At 44.9% G+C, this 22,908-nt stretch overlaps 1 protein-coding gene across 1 annotated transcript in view; it reads left to right on the forward strand.

The window, feature by feature from the left end:
• The first annotated feature begins 18,282 nt into the window (after window positions 1-18,282).
• The window catches only part of PTPN13 (protein tyrosine phosphatase non-receptor type 13), a 195,898-nt gene continuing 191,272 nt past the window's right edge, over window positions 18,283-22,908 (forward strand). Inside the window, exon 1 of the mRNA XM_054989766.1 lies at window positions 18,283-18,619. The gene's annotated coding sequence lies outside the window, so the exon portion shown is untranslated. The remainder of the gene's footprint in view (window positions 18,620-22,908) is intronic.

A 22,908-nucleotide genomic window follows, 5' to 3' on the forward strand; every position in this document is an offset into this window, starting at 1 on the left:
TGTTCTACCTAGGAGGATCATGGTCAACATCATTGATTGTATTCTAACTTGTGTGGAAAAATAATAACATTCGATTTATATAACGCCCTTCCGGACAACTTGATGCCCACTCAGAGTGGTTTACAAAGTATGCCGTTATTATCCTCTCAACAATCACCCTGTGAGGTGGGTGGGGCTGAGAGAGCTCCAGAGAGCTCTGACTAGCCCAAGGTCACCCAGTTGGCTTCAAGAGGAGGAGTGGGGAATCAAACCTGGTTCTCCAGATTAGAGTCTCGCACTCTTAACCACTACACCAAACTAGCTCTCAGCGTGAGCCAGTTTGAAAAAGAGAGCCAGCGTGGTGTAGTGGTATGAAAAAGAGAGCCAGCGTGGTGTAGTGGTTAGAATATTGGGCTATGATTTGGGAGGCCCAGGTTTGAAAACCCCCTCTGTCATGGAAACTCAGTGAATGCCCCCTATCTGTACAGAACTCCAATGATATCCAGTAGATGCAAATCTTTTAACAGCATGCTACGGTCTCAGAAAGATTAATTAGGAAACTTTAGAGGAATACAGCACAGGTTTTGGGTTTCCTGTGGTTTGTGCATATGACAGCAGAGAGTTTTTGTATTATTACAGAGGAGTTAGCCGCGTTAGTTTGTAGTAGCAAAATAGTAAAGAGTCCAGTAGCACCTTTAAGACTAACCAACTTTATTGTAGAATAAGCTTTCAAGAAACACAGCTCTTTGTCAGATGCAAGATGTATTATTACATACTCTTTTGTTATTTGAATCAATCTGCTATTTATGCAAGAGTGCCTATCCCATTTTTCTTCAGTCCTTACTTGAGCAGCTAGAAAATTCACCACGAGGACATTATACCATTTTAATTCATACCGGAAACCTGTGGAACTCGCCCTCTTGCCGAGAGAGCTGGCGCTTCCTGTGCCACAGCAAACCTTTGAAAACAAAGATAGGATCAGGGCTTTTTTTCTAGGAAAAGAGGTGGTGGAACTCAGTGGGTTGCTGTCCCGATGCAGACTCACACTGGCAGCAGGCAAGGGAAAACTCCCAAGTTGTCCAAGCAGGGCAGCACCCAGTTCCAAGGTTCAGGCACCAATTGGGCACACTCACGGCTTCAAGTCCAAAGGAGGATTCCAGAAACACATCCACAGGAACAGGCCAAGGTCAGGGACAAGAGAATCAGTTCCAAACACAGCAGCAAGGTCAGTAGTAAGCGGACTCATTGCTTCCACGCAGCCACTCCCTCTTTGGCTGCTTTTAACCCTCACAGTGCTCAGCTGCCTGTGCTACAGCAAGCACCTGCTGGCTGTGTCAGTCCTGCTCCTGCGAGCCCTCATCATCACTAATGATGCTGGGCCGGTGCTGTGCTGCTAGCCTGGCACTGCGCCTTCTGGCTTGGAGGGCTCTTCTAGCCCTCCTCTGGCAGCGCTCCCGAGGCTCTGTTGATGATGGGGGAGAGCTGGCCTGCACCTGGCTCTCTGCTGCTGGCCCAGGGCTGGGAAGCTGAGGAACCGATGTGCTGGGACCTGGCGGTGGATCAATATCTGAGCCTTCAGGGCCTGCCTCCTCCTGCAGTGCCTCTGCCACTGGCTGTGGATCTGGGTCAGGTTCACCAGCTGCCTCTTCCTCAGAAGAGTCCTCTGAGTCTCTCTGCTCCGCTGGGCCAGGTTGGTCCATGACAGTTGCCCTTGGAGAAAACGGTCACATGGCTGGTGGCCCCGCCCCCTGATCTCCAGACAGAGGGGAGTTTAGATTGCCCTCCGTGCCATGCGGTGCGGAGGTCAATCTAAACTCTCCTCTGTCTGGAGATCAGGGGCGGGGCCACCAGCCATGTGACCACTTTCAAGAGGTTCCGGAACTCTGTTCCCCCACGTTCCCCCTGAAAAAAAGCCCTGGATAGGATCCTTCTGAATCCAGTAAAAAAAAATCTAGAAAATATTCAAAATGAAACCTTGATACGCTAATATAATAAAGAGTAGCATTTAGCATATTCCTTGGGTAAGCAATATTTTTTTACTGCTAAATGAGAAAGACTGAATGAGAGATCAAATCAAACATTTCTGTGGCTTCAATAGCATTTGCTTTCCTGCTTCCTCTCCCTACTAAAGCACTGAGACAATAAATGCATTTAACTACTGCAAAGGAAGTTGTTGGGTCTGTATTGCTTCCTCTGATGACCAAAGAGTTTAACAAATGACCTGGTTCTAGTTTAAAATAAGAGTTTACTGTTAGGGAAATGAAGCCTCTGTCTTTGTAAATAAAACTTTTGCCATGTTTCACTTAGTAAACAATTTCTTAATAATAAATATCAACCACAGAGAAGCTGTATTTGAAACACTTTTTGTTTGCTTTCTGGGGGAAAAGTGGGCATTACTCAGCTGAAGTTAAATATTTCTAAATCCTACTGAGTTGTAATCAGTAGATAAGCTTCATATTGACTGGATCATATCGAAGACTGTCAGAAAGTTGTTAGCCAAAAAAGAGCTATAGGCAGTATCTTAGAACATCAGTGTATGTTTGTGTTATGCTAGTCATAACTAGAGATGGGCACGAACAGCAATACAAACTAAAAAAACCTACAAACAGCCCAATCTGCTGTTCGTGAACAAGCTGTTCGTGAGGCCCCATTCTAAATGAACAGGTGGTTGTTGCAAGCCTCATTCATTGCTGTTTGTTGCTGTTCGTCAAGCCAGATAGTCTAGCACCTGCAATCAATTCCCTTGGTAACTTAGGCAGGGATTGTCTGAACTCTGTCTGAACTCCTGTTGTTGCCCTGGAAACCCCAATCTATGCCCAATTTAGCTTGATAGGCAGGTCTTCTTTTCAAGTGTGGAGCTCCAAATTTGTTACAAGGGAACAAAGAGCAGGGGGGAGGGGGGCTCCCAGCACTGGCTTTGGAGAGGGAGAGACAGCTGCTGTTGACATTTTGATAGAATGCATTGGAGCTTGAATTTTCTTTGTGTGTGGTGGAATAGGGATCTACCCCTTCAAGTTCTAGGGCTGCTGCCAGGCTCTGGGACCAAGCTATTATTTATTATTGGTACCTTTCCTGCTGCCTGCTCAGGTAAGGTTTCTGGGAGTGGTGCGGTTAGGATCTACCCCTTCAAGTTCCAGGGCTGCTGCCAGGCTCTGAGACCAAGCTATTATTTATTATTGGTACCTTTCCTGGTGTATGCTCAGGTCTGGTTTCTGGGAGTGGCGCAGTAGGGATCTTGACTTGGATGATGGCTGGAGGAGAGCCTGCTGGCCCCCACAAACAGCCAACCACGAACATGTTCATGAACAAGGCCATGTTCATGGTTGTTTGAGAGTCCCTGTTCGTGGATGGCAATGAACAACAAACATCATGTTCGGGGTTTTTTTTTCTGTTCATGCCCATCTCTAGTCACAACTTACAACTGAAAGTAATCAGAAACATTAAAAATCAGAAACATTAAAATCTCAACCTATTGTTAGGTAGGAATTGCCAACTGGCTTGGAGAAAAATATCCTGTCCATTTCACAGAGGCTTTATGCGTGAAAAAGCTTTTTCATGGCATGGGCTTAATGCGTGAAAATGTTTTTCATGGCATGGAGGTAAATAATGTCCCATTCATCCTCTATTAAAGAAACAGAGAATTTTTCTCCAGGCCAGAGGGCAACGCTGCCTGTCAGCAGCTGCAGAAACTATAACCAGGACACACTCATCTTTGTAGCGTCACCTGTGTTGTGAGTCACCAAGGCTGCCGATCAGAGGACTTTGTAGGCTATAATGTGCTTTTAGATTCCAGGGCAACTCTCCCTATCGACGCTCCTCCTCGTTTGGAAGGCTGGCAACACCCGTCTTCTGGAAGTCCCACACTTTTATCAAATTTGCATACTTTATTTTATAAAGGGTTGGACCCAATGACTTCCTTAGATTAAGTGGAATCCTATGACTGTCTTCTGCTAACACTTCCTTCCAGGAAGAAAGACTTCCTCCCATGGAGAATGCCTTTTTATCTGATGCAGAAAGGCTTCCTCTCACGGAGAAGTCTTTCTGGGTTGAAGGAAGTCATAGAATCCAATACAGCGGAAGACAGACAAAGATCAAATCCAACGTGTGCAGATATCCTTCTCCTTCACACAACAGGCATTATTATGTGTAACATTATGACCTAGATAGCCCAGAGTAGCCTGATCTCACCACATCTCAGAAGCTAAGCAGGGTTGGCCCTGGTTAGTACATGAATGGGAAACTACTAAGGAAAGCCAGGGTCACTACGCAGAGGCAGGCAATGGCAAACCACCACTGAACATCTTGTGCCTTGACAATCTTATGGGGTTGCCATATATTGGCTGCAACTTGACGGCACTTTTCATACAATCATATTTATAATTATGGATTCCTGCCAGAGAGATGGCAGGAACCCAAAATTATAAACACAAACAACTATATCACTTCCATTCATGATAAACAATGAAGAAAAAAAGAAGAAAAGGGATAAACATGGAGTAGAGTTCATATAATGACCAGTATTTATCGCATATAGTTTTTACTACTAGTCTACACAGGCTTCTCATCTGGGATCCAGACTGTGTCAAATTTATCAAGAGTGTTTATTCTATTTCCAGGTGCAGTGTATTAAAACCAGCCTATTATTATGTTAACCAGATGTCAATATTTATATAAATGTATACAAACCATAAAAACCAGTAACTTGCTTACGTTAGTCAATTTTCAGTTTCCGCCGACATGCTCCTTTCATTGTTACTGGAACACAGTTTTGTCCAACTGCTATCTTAATTGATAATGGACAGTTTAGGCGGGAAGCCATGCTGGTCTGCAGCAGAACAACAGGATTTGAGTCCAGTGGCACCTTAAAGACCAACAAGATTTTCAGTGTGTAAGCTTTCGAGAGTCAGAGTCTCTCTGCACGAGGTGCCTCAGCACATGTTTGTCAGGTGTAAGGAGACGCAATGTAAGCCAGCAAGCGTAGTTTTAAAAGACAGAGCTGGTGGAGATCACTCAGAGGGTTTGTTAATTTCATCTTCACTTTCCCCCAAAGGCTGTCAATTTCACCTCTCCTGTCTAAAAATGTGCGGATCACAACCAGAGCACAGTGAGGAATGGAAATGGGCTGGAGCTGCCTTCCAGAGCTGGGCTAGGACCTGGAGAGGTTATAATGGGCTAAAGTTTCCCTTCTGGCATTTCACAACCCCTTCACACAGCTCCAGTGTGGAGCAAAGCCTTTGCCCTGATGCTAGCTCTGTCTTTTTAAACTAACCTTCCCAGCTAACATTACATGAGAGCCAGTTTGGTGTAGTGGTTAAGAGCGCGGGACTCTAATCTGGAGAGCCAGGATTGATTCCTCACTCCTCCACTTGAAGACAGCTGGGTGTCCTCGGACTAGTCACAGTTCTCTGGAGCTCTCTCAGCCCCACCCACCTCACAGGGTGTTTTGTTGTGGGGATAATAAAGACATACTTTATAAACTGCTCTGAGTGGGCAATAAGTTGTCCTGAAGGGCGGTATATAAATCGAATGTTGTTGTTGTTATTATTACTACATCTCCCGACACGTGTTCTTCATGTGTCAGATGTCTCATGTAGAGAGACACTCAGAGCTCCCAGCTCTGTGGATAGGAAATAAATAAGAAAGTGACATGAGAGAGTCTGAATCCAATGTGTGTCTCACAGTGACTACTTACCACCGAATTATTTTTATCACGAGTACTGACACACCAGTAGAGCCTGCCCATACTGTAATGAGAATTTTTCCATGCGCCCATATCGAATGAGAAATCCAAGGAACTAGGGGTGTGGTAAAATTGTCTTTATAATTTGGGCAGGTGCTTAAGATTACCCAGCCTTCCAAAGGGTTGCATGCCCACTGTAATACATTAGGGGTTGGTAAAATATTATCTGTGCCTATCTTCAGACAGACGATACCTCATCTTGTTAGTAAAATGAGGCCATCCTGATGGTAGTAGATACCAACTGACCAAATTGTGACTCTCCAGGTTTTTTAAAAAGCCAATCTATTCTTTCCCTTTCTCCCCTTTTATTTCATTAGAAGCTCATTGATAAACAAATCTTAAACACCAGAAAGTTCCTTTTCATCATTTTTTGGATGCAAGGGACAGAAGGATGGAGGGCCAAGCTACAAGTGATGCCTGACACAGGTTGGACACTTGTCAGCTTCCCTCAAGTTTTGATGGGAAACGTAGGCGTCCTGGTCTTGCAGCTTGGCTCTCCGACTGCTGTCCAATGGACTTTTCAACTGTCACTGGTCCAACATTCCGCCAAGCTGCCTACATTTCCCATTAAAACTTGAGGGAAGCTGGCAAGTGTCCAATCTGTGTCAGGCATCAGTTGTAGTTTGGCCCTGAGGCAAATTTTGCTGCCGCCAAAGCAGTCTTAGGATCATTATCTCTCAACAAATAAAGCAGTGTTTCTGAGGTGGGGGGGCGTGATTGCTCAGTAATAAGTGGCTTAATATAGTAACCTCTGATATTCTCATACAAATGGCACTCAAGAAGGACATGTAAGGATGTATCAATCCTATGGAGACTGCAAGGGCAGATTCTATCAGAATAAGGCGTATTCAAAAATCTTTCTAAAACCACAGAAGGTACAATATTTAATCTTGCAAATAAAAAAGCTCTGTGATCATGTGGAATGGTTAAATAATATATCTAGGGGGGTTAGCCAATCTATTAAGCTGTCTCTGGACCAATCTCTAGCCATTCTAAGTAGAGATTTTAATGTTGATCAAATTAGGCGTGATGGGGGCAAAGTTCCTCATGCATTTCTGTATGTCTCTAACCATTTGTGACTAAAGGAAAAGGTAAGGAGGTCTATTGTTTAAATGGAGTGTGCGTGAAGGGTAAACCATGCTATGCTCCGTTACTTCAGGACTTTTGATCCAATTCACTTTATTTCAGTGCTTTTTTTCTGGGAAAAGAGGTGGTGGAACTCAGTGGTGGAACTCAGGACCGCACAATGACGTCACTTTGGGTCAGCTGGAACAAGGGGAGAGTTTTTTAAAGTTTAAATTGCCCTCAGCGAAAATGGTCACATGGCCGGTGGACCTGCCCCCTGATCTCCAGACAGGGGGGAGTTGGGATTGCCCTCCGCGCCGGCAATCTGAACTCCCCTCTGTCTGGAGATCGGGGGCAGGGCCACTGGCCATGTGACCATTTTCAAGAGGTGCCGGAACTCCATTCCACTGCGTTCCCACTGAAAAAAACCCTGCTTTATTTACACTTATTTATTTATGTATTTATACCCCGCTTATCTCTCTAGAGGGGCTCAAAATGGCTTACAATAGAATGAAACTATATAAATCAACCTGTGCACAAGAAAACAAAGAGGACCTGCCCAAGATTTAGTTGCTGGACTCATTTGCTGGCTTGGTTGAAGACCCAGGATGTGAGCCACCAGTGCTTTACAGAGTACCTGAAACAGGAAGGGAAAAAACAGCCCTCGGCAAGGATGGTAAACAGCTGGTAAGATGTTCCTCCTAATCCTTCCTACTGTACTTCAGTTCTGGAATTAGAGTCACGTTAGAAGCAAAATGGTGAAAGCATGGGGACACAATGGGGTAGGGTGGGGAAAGTAATAGGATCTGGTTCGCCTTACCCACATTCTCCAATTTTACTGTTTACTTTAGCTGTAAATACAAGGACACATATATCGCAGATACCCTGTCATGTCCATTTGGTCCGGAGTTGCTAGCTTCCCGACTCTCTGAGTTGCAACATCCCTCCCACCCTCTGCCTGGATTACAAAGACTCCTGCTTTTTTCCACTCCATGTATCTGATGAAGGCAGCTGTGACACTTGAAAGTTCATACCTTGGAAATCTAGTTGGTCTCCAATGTGCTACTGGACCTGAATCTTGCTCTTCTACTACAGACCAACACTGCAACCTACCTGAAACTATCACAGATGTTTGTTACCTTGGGCACAAGTTTTTCCTGGATTAAAACTGGAAGCCCATTTCACTCTTCCATGAAAAAAATATATTCTCTATCAGGTTCTGGAACAACAGGCAGGAAATGTGGGATAGCCCACATAAAAACACTTTCCTGAATCCTGTTTTCCCCTTTGCCCAGGGGACTGGACTGTGTTTTGTGATAATGGCAATCCTTCTAGGCAGGGCTTTTTTTCTGGGGAAAGAGGTGGTGGAACTCAGTAGGTTGCCCTCAGAGGAAAAGATCACAGGGCTGGTGGCCCCGCCCCCTGATCTCCAGACAGAGGGGAGTTTAGATTGCCCTCCACGGAGAGCAATCTCAACTCCCCTCTGTCTGGAGATCAGGGGGCGGGGCCACCAGCCCTGTGACCATTTTCAAGAGGTTCCGGAACTCCGTTCCACTGCGTTCCTGCTGGGAAAAAGCCCTGCTTCTAGGATTCCGTTAGTTGTAGCGAGTGCTGTATTAGGGAGTTCTGGGTATCTTTCCTCCTTGGTACCACAAACTGTATATCAGCAGAGAGAAAGGGAGGGGGAGTCATTGATACATAAGGCCTCCCTGCTTCAAGAGGCACAGAGTAGTGGGTGGATCCAAGATGGTGGTTTAACTGTTATTTGGCTCCTTTCACAGCATACTAGTTTAGTTTACTTCATCAATACCCCACCTTTCTCCCCAAGGAGGACCCAAAGCAGCTTATCTCTCCATTTTATCCTCACAACAACCCTGTGAGGTAGGTTATGCTAAGAGCATATGATTATCCCCAAGTCACTGAGTAAGCTTCTGTGTCAGAGAGGGCATTTGATGCTTGTGACCCTGAGTGTAAGACAACTGCCAAAGAAAAGGTTATACGCAAAACGTATTTTTAATTACTGTGTATTTAAGATCAGCACCTATTTTTCTTGACAGTACTCCTGAGGAAAAAACTAATCTTCCTTTCAGGTAAGTAAGAGTAAATTAAAAAAAGAGTAAATAAAAAAGATTGTCCCAAGCCGTAAAGACCATTGAGATATAGAAGCAAGATAGCAAGTTACACAATGTTTGGTGCCTGACACATCCTACAGCAAGAAATATTGTTTTCTCTCTCCAGCACGCCACACCTATTTGCATTTAGATTTCTTCCTCATCTCGCTTACCATAGAGATAAATCATATAAGGAGCTACCTCATAAGGAATTGGTTCATCCCATATTGTCTGTTCTGGCTGACTGCAGTCTTGAGAAGATGTCTTCTTCAGCACTGATACCTGAGTTCCTTTCTTGGAAGATGTCAGGAACTGAACTTGAGACATTCTACATGCAAAACAGGGACTTAAAAAGAACAGTTGCCTCCAATGAACGTGTGAAACTGCCTTATGGACCATTGGTCCATCCAGTTGAGTACTGTTTACTCTGATTAGTAACAGTTTTCTGGAGTCTTAGGTAGACAGGGTTCTTCTTCAGCCCTGCTACATGAGATTTTTAAAGTGGAAATGACTGGGATTGAACCTGGGACCTTTTGCATGCAAAACAGGTGCTCTGCTGAGGTGCCTCACCTCCTCAATTCCAGCTGGAACATTTAAATCCTGTAGTTATTTAGTCAGTGCCGCAGTCTCTCCAAGAAACTCAAATACATCTCTCTTGTCCATTCCCTATTTTATCTGTATTATCTGTGATGTATGGCCAAGTCATGCAACACAAAATCGACTTGGCCAGCAGAAAAAGCTCAGGCCGCACCTCTGACAGCAAGAAATATGCACCAGTGGTTGGTAGATTAGCTTCCAGCGTGATGTTACCACAAGCAGATGTAACTGGGTGGTGGTGGTGATGCACAGAAAGTCAATGCGTGCAGAGCTCAGGGCATACAGACAGCAGTCACATGCTGTCCTCAGTGTGTTGCTGGAGCTGGAACTCGGCACAGGCTGTTTTCTAGAGGGAGCCTCATGCTGACTGAGTTGTGTGACTTGGCCTAAACTCTCAGAGTTGACAACAGTATTATTTGCCAACCAAAATCAGTTCATTGTACTTACATTTGTCTGAGCAATTACGGCTTTTCAAAGCTATCAGCAGCAATTTGGGGATGAGTTAACAGCGTCAGTGTGAAGAGCTGGAGATTTATTTTCCCTTTAAAAACATTTGATCTGTGATAAACAGAACATTTTTCACAAGTACACACAGAAATTTTTGCCCCTCAGAAAGTGAGCCAAACGGAAAAGTCACAGCTGTGGAAGGGGAATTAGGCAACACATTTGTATGATTTTAAATCACTGCAGAGAATTAGCTCTCACTCAGGTCTGCAGAAGAACAGTTTCTATCTGAACCTGGCCCTACTCTCTGGGTTTTTCTGTTCACATGTGGGCCAAACTCAGAATTAGATATAGGATGTATAAGCCAAGAGCACAGCTGTAAAAGACAGGTAGTGAAATTGGTAGTGAAATGCAGAATGCACATGACTACACGCATTATTACAGCTTTTGGAAATATACTTTAGATGTATATCTAAAGTGTAACATGAATGCAATAAATATACGTTCGCAGGGGTCATTTCGTAGAAAAAGAGCTGCAGGAACTCATTAGCATAATTCATTAGCACAACTCATTAGCATATGCCACGTCCCTTGACATCACCAGAAATGTGTCATTAGCATAACTGATTTGCATATGCCACACCCCCTGACCTCACCTATCCTGCCTGTTTTGGACTCAATCCTGGCCATTCAGGGCCGAAATTGGACCCAAAATGGCAAAAAGGGGCAGAAAATGGCTGAAAAGGAGCCCAAAATGGTCAGAATTGGGCCGCTGCTGAGCAGGAGAGTGATCCACCACCCAACAGATGCCTGATCCCGGCCGTTTTGGGACCAATCCTAGCTGTTTTAGGCCCAATCTTGGCCATTTGGGGCCCAATCCAGGCCAAAACGGGCCCAAAATGGCCAAGAATCAGGAGGGCAGGGCCACCTGACATGTGACCTCTTTTGAGAACTACCAGAACTGTGTTCCTGTGCATTCCCCTTAAAATGAGCCCTGTACGTTCGCAAGCATGTGATTAAAGAAGTACACTAGTACAGATACATGATTAGGTGTAGCTCTTTATCAGCTCTAGGTTCAGTGGCAATCCTGCTTCTGTGCAACATGCGAAAAATGAGAACACTGGGAAAAAACTGCAAAATGAGAATGCTTGCCCAATAGTTACAATATGTAGCTGCTCTAAGGACCAAATTACTACCCTAGAACGAAGGGGCAGAAATGTTATTTGCAACATGTGATGGGAGCATAAACAGGTGCTAAGCAACACATGCAGGATTCTGTGTTTTTAATTGTAACCAGCAAGAGATTCTAGAAGCCTACATCCTGCTAGTGACAGAAGATGCATCGAATGTGTTCCCCTTTTGAGCATTGAAAGTTTTGAATTGGAAGGCTGGGACACCAGGCTGCTGCCTCCCTTTCAAAACCGAGTAACTTCAGATTCCTACCTGATGGGAGGCGTCACATGCTGTCCAAATGTTCTCCTCTGTATACGTCCTTTTGTGTTTGTCTAGACCCTTCTTTGCTCTTGTACACAATCAGTGCATTGTTGGTGTGCGAGCCTATCCTGCAACACAGCTTATACTGGAGCTGCTCTTATGACTCCTCACCCTCATAACCCCGAGGTTACCTTTTCCAAGTACTCACTGGGGAAGAAGGTTCCCTTCTGTCTATATCTTTTCACTTTCAGTTTCACTGCACCATTCACTGACAATGGTTCCTCTCATGATTGTATCAGAAAACCATGCTGTTTATTGTGTCTTGTTAACGTCCTTAGAGTAATGTGATGAATGATCACAAACCGTGTGTCATTAAAGCAGGCCACAGAACCAGTGCATACCTTGTAGTAGTATCCCTTTAGGTGGTTTTACCCCCAGTGGGCTGCTTTCACAGGCAAGTAAAAAATCAGGTCCAGGGTCCATGCTTTACAAGCCAAAGGCCTCAGCATCAAGGTCTGGCAACTCCAGCTAAAAATTAGAAGGTACTGAGAAAGAGACCCTTCTCTGACGCCCTGGAGAACCATTGTCAGTCAAAGCAGACACTTGGAACCCAAATAAATGTGCTGACTCCGGTTGCAACAATCAATCTCCCTCTGTTATATTCTAAAGTTTAAATAGCATCGATGGTTGTTGTGGGTTTTCTGGGCTGTATTGCCGTGGTCTTGGCATTGTAGTTCCTGATGTTTCGCCAGCAGCTGTGGCTGGCATCTTCAGAGGCGTAGCACCAAAAGACAGAGATCTCTCAGTGTTTAAATAGCATCCATTGGTTTGGATTGGTGCTCTGTGGCATACGGGAAAGGGCTTAATCCCCCCCCCATACAGTTTTTAAACCTACCTGTATGGAGTCTGTATGTCATACAACTCATGAAACAGAAGCTCTGGAAAGGAAGAAGAATGGAATTTGCAAAAAGAGATGGGGGGGAATAGTTAATCCCCACCCATTCATGTGATCCCCGCTCCCCAACTGGGATTTTCAATTTAATTTGCATTTTTTAAAAAAACAGCAGGAGAATCCATTCATGGATCTCCAGTTGGAATGTCTAATATGGCCCTTAGTTAGATGGACTTGGTATAAGATACCTTAGTGTATATCCTCACCTTTGGTTCCACTTTTAGACATGATGCTAGCATGTGACAAAATTCTGGGGTGTTTGTGCAAAGTTCCTGATTTTTTTCTTTCAACTGTTCTGCAAAAGTCAGCCACTGATTATTGTACTGTTGCCAAACATCTTCTAGCCTATCCACAGAAAAGTCCACAATTGTGAGTCAATGTATATCATTTTAGAACAATCTTGTACCATACATTCCTAGCCCCATAGCCTTAAGGAAAAGCCACATCTAAACTCCCCATCTTTCCCAATATGACCCCCCCACACACACACACTTTGAATCCCAAAGATCTCCATAAAGCCTAATTTTTTCCTATTTCCTACAGGAAGTTTGATGTTTCCTCTTGACCCCCTAATTTCAAGGTGTTTTGTTCCTGGCTGTCCCACATTTAGACAGCTTCCATCCATCTTTTTAAAATTCCAGGGACCTCAGAGATGTAATCTCATCTACTGTGGCTAATCTGTTGAATACTCTTTTGCCTGCAGAATATGGTCTCATTTCAAAGACGGACACGGGCCATTTTGACAGCACCAGCTACCTGTTAGGGAAGGGGTCCAGATTTACTATCTCTACCTTCCAAGCAGCTGAACTGGCAACTGTTAAAAAGCTGCATACAAAGCCCTTTGGATTACCATATGCAGGCTGACGTGCCAACAGCAGAATTTGATGCTCCACACATGGTACCCTTTTGTGCAAGTTGGACCCAATCCAGGAGGCAATCCACATTTGGAAGCCTATTTTTGCCCACAGAATCAGAAAGGATATTGTGACAAATGCTTGAAAATGCAGCTCTGAGAGGATTCTGGCAGTTCATTTTTCATTGGAGTGCTTGAGGGGAAGTTTGAGAGATGTTAACTCAAGCATGTAAGCCTGGGGATCTTCCACAGGGAAAGTTCTGTAATAATCACATCACAGCAACTTTCCAAGTGAAGGCACTGAAGCCCATAATAATCTGTTCTATTGCTGTGCTCTGCTGTTATAAAACACAGTAAAACCCTGCATTATGTTTACAGTAAAATAGCTTATACAGGTATCCTCCTAGTTAAAAAAAGAATGTTTCATATATAATGTTTAAATTGTGACCCAATGACAATTCAAGGTGAGAAAGTTGCTTGCAGAACAAAATGTAAAGTGTAACCAAAGAATTGCAAATAAAGACCTTACCCCAACTGAAGCCTTTTTGCTGGAATAGGTAGGCATATTTCAAAAATATTGATTTTTGTATTGATTCAAAAGGAAGATAACCCTCAGCGTAAGATAATTTTCCCTAAAAAGATCATACAAAAAACATGAATTTTTATTAGTGAACAAAACTGCAAATCTACGATACCCCCCCTTTTTTCATAACACCATACATAGGAAAAAGACCTGTCTTCTTTGCAGATAAACAGGTAATATTTCCAGTCAATCATATCCATAATGCTTATGGCAGGAAACTATATTTTCATACTGCATTGTTCCTCACCTTAAAATGGTCTGAGATTATCATATTACAGATTACGAACTAGGGATATGAGAAAATACCTTGCTCAAGAATAGCAAAGTTAATTTATATTAACTTTTATATTACCAATGTAATTTATATTGGTAATTCTAAAGAGCATTGGTAATTTTCACTATTTTTTCTCTGATGTAGGGATTCACTTCTTTACTTCTTATCTTAATGGCCACTTGAAAAAATCGCAGTTAGGCCTCAAACCCATGTCTTTATTGTTTTCAAATACAGGCCTCACCATTAAGCCCAACCACCAACAAAGGGTCCGTTTTTACTACTTCTACTGACTCATAGATGCTCGGATAAAATCTGAGTTGGTGAGGGACCAAAAATTCCAGTCCAAACATCTGGTGGATTATGAAAAATAGAGATGACGATGATAGCACTAGGTGCCATTCCAAAAGGACTAACAAAAACCTAGGTGATATTGATATAACAACTGGCCAGTTGAAAACAGCTGCAATATTTGGAACATGCCACATACTAAGACAATACCTCACTGACTCCTAGATTCTTGGATAAAATTCGAGTCAGCAAGGCACCAAAAATTTCAGCCCAAATATCTGGTAGATTGTGGAAAATAGAGATAATAATGAAATTAAATCCTACAAAGGTGGAGGTTCTGTATTTGAGTTGCGGAGGTTTAGGTGCCGGAATCTGACCCTCATCCCTCGATGGGGCACCGCTTATGCCAGTGCATCGGTTAGGAGTCTGGGGGTGATTCTGGATGCCTCCTTGAAAATGGAGCGTCAAGAAAAGAAATTTCCCGTGTACTAACAATGTCTTCACAATTTAATTTACAATTTTTAACAATCAACAATACATTTACTAATTAGTTCCGTATTTCAACTTATTTCTCATTACATAACCAAGAGCTATACCACATATTGCAATCCAGATTAACCTCAATTATACAGGCGTCATATATATTCTAAAAAACAATCAATTAAAGTGTCCCGTGCTCAAAGTGCTATAGTTATTATTATTAAAGTGCAATTGCTTTCTGGCATCATATGACACTAATTTTCATACATAGAATCCAATTCGCCTTGTATTCAAGTTCAATATGGGTATAGTCCAAAGGTGGTTCCAGACACTGTGAAAGTCACAGATCACAAGTAGACCTTTGTTCCTTTGGTGTACATTGGTAGTTCTGTGACCATATTTCTCTAACGGACGGTCCAGATCCTCATAAGGTCCGTTTCCAAAGATCTTTTTCAAAGAGCACAGTTGTCAGAAAATTAGTGTCATATGATGCCAGAAAGCAATTGCACTTTAATAATAATAACTATAGCACTTTGAGCACGGGACACTTTGATTGTTTTTTAGAATATATATGATGCCTGTATAATTGAGGTTAATCTGGATTGCAATATGTGGTATAGCTCTTGGTTATGTAATGAGAAATAAGTTGAAATACGGAACTAATTAGTAAATGTATTGTTGATTGTTAAAAATTGTAAATTAAATTGTGGAGACATTGTTAGTACACGGGAAATTTCTTTTCTTGACGCTGGCTATTACCGTGTTGCTCTATACTCGTTGGTTCCTTGAAAATGGAGGCTCAGGTCACAGCGGTTGCCAAGTCCTCTTTTTTTATCTACGACCAGGCAGCTTGTTTCGTACCTCTCAGTCAGTGACTTAACTACAGTGATCCAGGCAACGGTCATCTCTAGGCTGGACTACTGTAACTCGCTCTACGCAAGTTTCCTGACCCGGAAACTGCAGTTGGTTCAAAATGCAACAGCGTGTTATTGTAGGAGCGCCGACCAGAGCGCATATAACACCTATATTGCGCCAGCTGCATTGGCTGCCAGTGGAGTACCGTACCAGGTTCAAGGTTTTGGTATTAACCTACAAAGCCTTCTGCAGACTGGGACCAGCGTATCTGCGAGATCGCCTCTCCGCATACGTGCCCCAAAGGATGCTCCAATCAGGAGAGAAACATCTATTGGTGGTCCCTGGCCCCAAGGAGGCCTGTCTGACCTCAACCAGAGCCAGGGCATTCTTGGTCCTGGCTCCAGCCTGGTGGAACTCTCTGCCCACTGAGACCAGGGCCCGGCAGGATATGTTATCATTTCGCTGGGCCTGTAAGGCAGAGATGTTCCACCAGGCATATGGCTGAGGTCGTGCTTGGCCTCTACCAGCCAAAAAAATGAAGAATAAAATCTGAATCACTCCCTACCAGGGTTGTCCACCACCTTATCTTGTCGAGCTGTGTCTGCTGCTATTGATTGCCGCCATCTGAGTGTATACTTTTAGGGTGAAGTTTTTAAAAAAAATCTATTTATGGTTTTAATTGTATACATTAATTTTAATGTTTTTAAAATGTTGTAATCCGCCCTGAGCCCTTCGTGGGGAGGGAGGAATAGAAATCTAAAGAAAATAAGTAAGTAAGTAATAGTAACAACTCCCCTCTCAAAATAATAACAAATGCTAGCCTATGTTACAGGCAGGGGTGAAAGTAATTTACACCTCTTACTGGCACTGACTCTCGCAGGGGCTCAAAGCAAAAGACAGGAGGTACAACTTTGGTCTCTTTCTTACCAGCCTACTTTCACCCATATTTTACTAAGAATCATAAAAAACGTGCTAAGTGTCAGGACTACATGTGCTAGACGCATTCGTCTGGGAGTAGTTCTAGAACTTCACATGTAATGTCCGATCACGAAGACCCTCTACATGCAAATAATGAAGTGGGTTCCAGTCCACAAGGGTTATGGCTAGAATTAAAATAAAAAATGTTAGGCTGGACCAGGGTTGCTCATGTCTATTTTATTTTATTTATTGAATTTATAATCTGCTCTCCCTGCAAGCAGGCTGAGTAGATCATATCAGTTTAAAAGACATAAAACAGATAAAACAGGTAGCATACAAGAGCAGATGCAATTCACAAATCCACCCTCAGCAGTGCACATTGCACAGTCCCATATAGAGTCATTTTGGGCCTGCAAGGGCTGCTGGCAGTCAGCAGCTGAAAGAAACAAATGATGGCTGCAGATCTCGAGATTACAGTTGATCTCCATGAAGATAGTTTCAGGTGGATAGCCATGTTGGTCTGCAGTAGATAGGGTTGGCAGCCTCCAGGTGGTGGCTGGAGATGTCCCAGAATTATAACTGATCTCCAGGTGACAGAGATCAATTCCCCTGGAGAAAATAGCAGCTTTGGAGGGTGGACTCTATGGCATTATAGCATTCTGAGGGCCCCTCCCCTCCCCAAACTGCACCCTCTCCAGGCACCACCCTTAAAATCTCCAGGAATTTCCCAACCTGGGCCTGGCAACCCTAGTAGCAGAAGAACAAGATTTGGGCTCAGTAGCACCTTAGAGACCCACTAGATTTCCAGGGGGAGCTTTGACTCTTGAAAGCTCATACCCTGAAAATCTAGTTGGTCCCTACAGAGCTACTGCACCCGAAGCAGATATCCAGGCCACAGAGATCAGCTCCCCTGGAAAAAACTGATCAAGATGGGTAGCCATGTTAGTCTGTCTGTAGCAGTAGAAAAAAGCAAGAGTCCAGTAGCATCTATAAAACTAACAATATTTGTGGCAGGATGTGAGCTTTCCTGAGTCACAGATACCTCAGATATCTGAAGAAGTGAGCTGTAACTCACGAAAGCTCCTACCCTACCACAAATGTTGCTAGTCTTATAGATGCCACTGGACTCTTTTCTCCTGGGAGGAAAAAACGGCTGCTTTGGAAGGGGTACTCTCTACATGGCATTATACCACTCTGAGGTCCTTCCCCATCCCAAACCCCATCCTCTTCAGGTCCCCCTGCCCAAAAATCTCCTGGAATTTCCCAACCTGGAGCTGGCAACTTTAACCCTAGGCCTTTTGTTGCCTTTTTTAAAAAAAAACACATGGAGAGTCCCCACTCCTAAATCCAGAGGGCCTTCCAGCTGAGAAAAGCCAAGGCCCGGCCTGGTCGCGAGAGTCTTAGCACAGGAGCCGCGCAAAGCGCAGCCAAAGCAGCCCGGCAGCCGGGGCTTTGGCTAGAGGCTCGCAGGCGGAGGCTGCTCTCCGCGGCAACAGCGAGCAGGCCTGGCGGGTTGGCTTAGTAACCAGAGCCCTGCCAGGGCCCCAGAACGGGGCGGGACGGACGCGGAGAGCTCCCAACCCGCCTGTGTCAGCAGCTTCCCCGCGGCCAGAGGGGCGTGCGCGGCGGAGTGGCGAGGCGGGGGCGGCTGCGCCGCTGGTTACAATGGTTACAGCCGCGGAGAGGCAGCGGTAGAGACGCGCACGCACTCCCGGGAGCTGAGGCGGGGAGGGACGGAAGGAAAGCAAGGCAAGGGGGGGACTGAGCCGGCCGAGCCCCCGGCTCGCCTTCCCCTCCCTGCCTGCCTGCTTATTCTTGGGAAGCCGGAGAAGAGCGCGCGTGTGGAGCGGCTCCCCTCTCCTCCTTGCCAAACAAAAAGCGGCGGGCGGCGCAAGGCGGGCGAGGGGGGATTCGGAGCCGGCGGAGTAGCAGCGGGGAGGAGATGCGGGCCCCCCCGGCCGGCTCTGCTGCAGATTCCAGTTGCGGGGGAGAGGGGAGAGGGCGAGACCCCCGTTCCCCAGCGCGCCGGGACCGCCTCTCTAACCGGTGAGTAAGTCTGCCCGGAGGGGCGGGAGGAAGGGGCTGGGCTGCCCTCCGCCTGGCTTTGTAGCTCTCGCCTAGGGGAAAGGGGGGCAGCTCGGTCCACTCCCCGCATCCTTTCCTCTCCCCTTGAATGTGTGGGGCCACCTCCAAAGAGAGTAAGTTGGTTGCTTGGCTGCTATATTGACGGATGCGATGCAGTGAAACTTGGAGGGGGTTTGTGTTCTTCTGTATGGGGTTTTCTCCTGAGATCTGGAGAAATCCAGAGGGGGGATTTCTGGAGGGGGAGGAAATGAAGAGCTGGGGAAGTGCTGGGCTTGCCGACCTCCAGGTGGTGGCTGGAGATCTCCCGGAATTAGAACCGGCCGTAGAGATCCGCTCCCACGGAGAAAGTGGCAGGATTTGGATCCCGTGGCAAATTAGAGACCAACAAGTTTTTCAAGATAAGAGCTTTCAAGGGACAGAGCTCCCTTTTTCAGATGTGGTTCTGACTCTGGAAAGCAACTATCCTGAAAAGCTTGCTGGTCTCTAAAGTGCCACTGGACCCAAATCTTGCTGTTCTACTGCAGACCAACACTGCTACCTACCCCAAACTTATCTTCCTGGAGAAAAAAAGCTGTTTTGGAAGGTGGACTCTGGAATTATAGACCACTGGGTTTCTCCCCTCCCCAAATCCTTCCCTCTTGAGGCTCCACCCCAAAATCTCCAGGAATTTCCCAACCTGAAGTTGGCAACCCTACAGAGGAACAAATTTCTGAAGCGGTATCAGTTAATTGGAGGGAGATGTTGGGGCATCTTCTGTGGTCGACTTCAGAAGGAGGGCTGAGGGAAGGGGGTGGGTGACCTGTGAGGCAAACCGCCAGGAGTGCTGTATTTGGAAGGTGCACATGGGAAAGGTGCCCAGGCTGTGATTTTTGGGTTCTGCAAAATCAATTTCCTTATTGATGTGCCCTACAGGGATCTTGGCATGTAGTAATTACACCTCTGGTTTGTGAAGGTTTGGGAGGAGAGTGGAGATAAGTGTGTGTGGCTTTCCTTCGAGTTGGGATCAGCGTTTTGATTAACTCGTAAATGAGAGGTTTGCAGACTCTCATGATACTTCGAGGCACATGTGCCTGTTGGAGAGGTGGTGGGGAGAATTGGGCACATTTCTTTTCTTTCATGGTCCATTTTGTATCTCTGTTTCTTTCAAGCAGCTGGCCTGTGTGTTTGTGTCTCTTGTTTTTAATGATTGTGGAAAATTTGGTGTCTCTTAAGAAGAAGGAAAAGGGAGAAGGACTGCACTGGGAAGCAAGCAGTTTTTCTCTCATTATGATTATGGTGTCCCACTATTTCCTGTCCAAAAACCTCATCGTTGAAGTTTTGAGGCTGACAAAGCAGTAAATGTAGAGGATTTTTTATAATAATATTGAAATGTGTAAGTTAAAACGCCCAGACTTTATGAGATGAATTCCCAATAATTTCTACCAGGCTTTTTCTGAAGACATCAATGTGCCAGCCCTTGACTCTTTAAATAGTGCAATCCAATGCACTCCAGTTAGAGTAACTCTGCATAGGATTGCACTGTAAATTATCTATGTCTGGAGTTGTGCTGGTGAAGTTAGTAGAGAACTGGAGACAAGGGACTATTGTGGGAGAAAGGGGGAAATCGAAGGAGAAATCTACTGGGGAGTGATGAGAAATTATATGGGTTTCATTTTGATATTTATCTGCCTGTGATCAACACCTCCGCAAAACCACGGCATAATCTCTCTCTCATATTGGCAAGTGTGTCATCTTCCCTAAATTGCATGTTTGAAACAACAAAGGCAGTGGCTTCATAGAGAACCGCCAGGAGCAGCTCTGTGCACCGCCGGTTTGTTGGGAATTTAAAACGGGGCAACCGGTTTTGTGTGATGGGTGGATCCAGAATTAAATGTAGGGCATCCAAAACTGCAGGGCTGGAGCTGGTTGGCAGCTATTGGTGTGTTTAAAGCCTCTTTATGGAGTGAAGTTGATGTGTTTACCCAGCTTTTGAAACATGGCATGTTATGGGGTTGTGGTTGCAGTGTGACTGGATTAATCAGAGACACCGGATTTGTGCCAGACTTTCTGCTGCTGTTTTGATTGTTTGCATCTGGAAAAATTCACGACATATTTTACAAAGGAAAACAGCCACCACCTCTTGTTAGGATTGGCAGACTAATTGACAAGGGAGGCAGGAGTATTTTTCGTTTCTGGCAGTCTTCAGATTGATCGATCAATTAGTTATCTTGCCCATTCTCCAGGTGGCTGAGGGCAATGTACGTAGTTCTCCCTTCTCCCATTTTATTCTTACAACAACCCTATGAGGGCTGAGGTTCTTAACTGTGTGGGGATTTGAACGCAGGTCTCTCAGGTCCTCATCTGACACTCTGACCGCTGCACTACTCTTGCTCTGTATAGTCCTTGAGATCAGTACTAGATAACTTTCTTCCATTAAACAGAGCATTTTTGGGTCTGTGGATGGGTCAAAACGGGTAGCCGTGTTTGTCTGTAGCAGTAGAAAAGAGCAAGAGTCCAGTAGCACCTATAAGAGTCACAAAATTTGTAGTAGGGTATGAGCGTTTGTGAGTCACAGCTCCTTTCTTCAGATACAGCTGTGGGTTATTACAATAATTTCTGTGGTCCCCTATATTGGGGTGGACATGGCTACCAAACTGCACCTCTAGATGTTTACTGTTTTAACAAGAAATGTGTGGCAGGGCAGGGGGAGAATGATATTCTGGCTTCTTAGAAATCAATAGTGGAAGACCTGTCCCCAGGTATTTTTTGTGGCAGTCAATAATCAGTTGCGTAATAGAAGTATTCAGCCCATGCTCAGCAAGACTCTGCTGTTTCTTCAGACATTGCTGGACATGCCGTAGCTTTCAAAATAAGCTTTGGTGTGCAGTGCTACTGGACTCCTCAGATACCCTCTGCTTTTGCTACCAGAGTCCATCTTGCATGGCCTATATTTGCCTTTTATCTGCAGGCCCTTTCTAGCCAGTCTCTGAGGGGGGTCTGACATAAAGCACAATAATCCTGACACTTTCCAAAGACAAAACTGCTTCCAGAGGAAGAAACTGGAAGTAAAGAAGCAAAACAGAGAGAGGAAATGCTTAATTTATTCTCCACTTACAGGTTTCCCCTTCCTTCCCTTCTTCCCCAAGGTGTTTCTTTCCCCCACCTTCCCCTGTCAGGGTTCAAAATGTGTGTTTGTCCTCACAAGAGAGAGGTTTTGAGCTTTGAAACAGCAGCTTCAGGGTTGGAAATGATTAAGAGTGCCTTCCGCTTGCTGTTTTTCTCCTTCAAGAAAGTTGTCTGGGTTGGTTTTCGGTGCTTTTGTACGTCTAAGGGCCAAGCTACAAGTGACGAATGACACAGGTTGGATACTTGTCAGCTTCCCTCAAGTTTTGATGGGAAATGTAGGCATCCTGGTCCTGCAGCTTGGCTCTCTGACTGCTGTCCAATGGACTTTTCAACTGTCACTTGTCCAACATTCCGCCAAGCTGCCTACATTTCCCGCCAAAACTTGAGGGAAGCTGACAAGTGTCCAACCTGTGCCTTTTGTCACATGTAGCTTGGCCCTCAGAGAGGGGGCTCAATGGCAGAGCAGGTGTCTTTCATTCAGAAGGAACCAAGTGCACTCCTTGGCATTGCCAACTGGTGTTGGTAAGACCTTTCTCTCCTTCAGATCTTTACCAGCCACTGCCAGTCAGAATAGACAATACTAAAGGGATTCTGGGCAAGTCAGCTTTATATGTGGAGTTAGCCCCTGAGCGCACTCCCACTGTCTCAAAAGCATGCTGTGATGGGGAAAGAGGGCATTAGTCCCTGTTGCTGTGGAACATAAACATGTTTCCAGATGTGGGGGCACCAGTCCCCTCTTTGCAGAGAACAGAAGTATGAGGGATTGGCAGGAAGGTGTGGCAAGCAGGAGAAACATTTTCCTTCCCTACCTGCTGATTCTTTTCTGCATTTTCTCCAGTTCTCTCCCCATCCCTGGCTGTTTCTTTTGAACCAGGTTCAATTATTTTTTTGGAGTGAGCTGAAGGAAAGAATCTAAAAGAACTGGGGTGGGGCGTAGACAGGGTACAATTGCCCTGTGGGCAAAAGGTTAAGCACTTACTAATTGTCTCTGCAGATTCCTTACTCTTGTATTAGGAGGAGAAACACAAAGTTAGGATCCTTGTGTTTCCCTTGAAATGAATCAAGCGAATGCGCACGTTATAAAGGCCTAGTGGCTGCCGGATGCATTTGACCGAACATGTACTGAACGTTTCCTTCCAAGAACT

The sequence above is a fragment of the Eublepharis macularius genome, chromosome 10 (genome assembly GCF_028583425.1).
Source record: "Eublepharis macularius isolate TG4126 chromosome 10, MPM_Emac_v1.0, whole genome shotgun sequence".
NCBI lineage: Eukaryota > Metazoa > Chordata > Lepidosauria > Squamata > Eublepharidae > Eublepharis > Eublepharis macularius.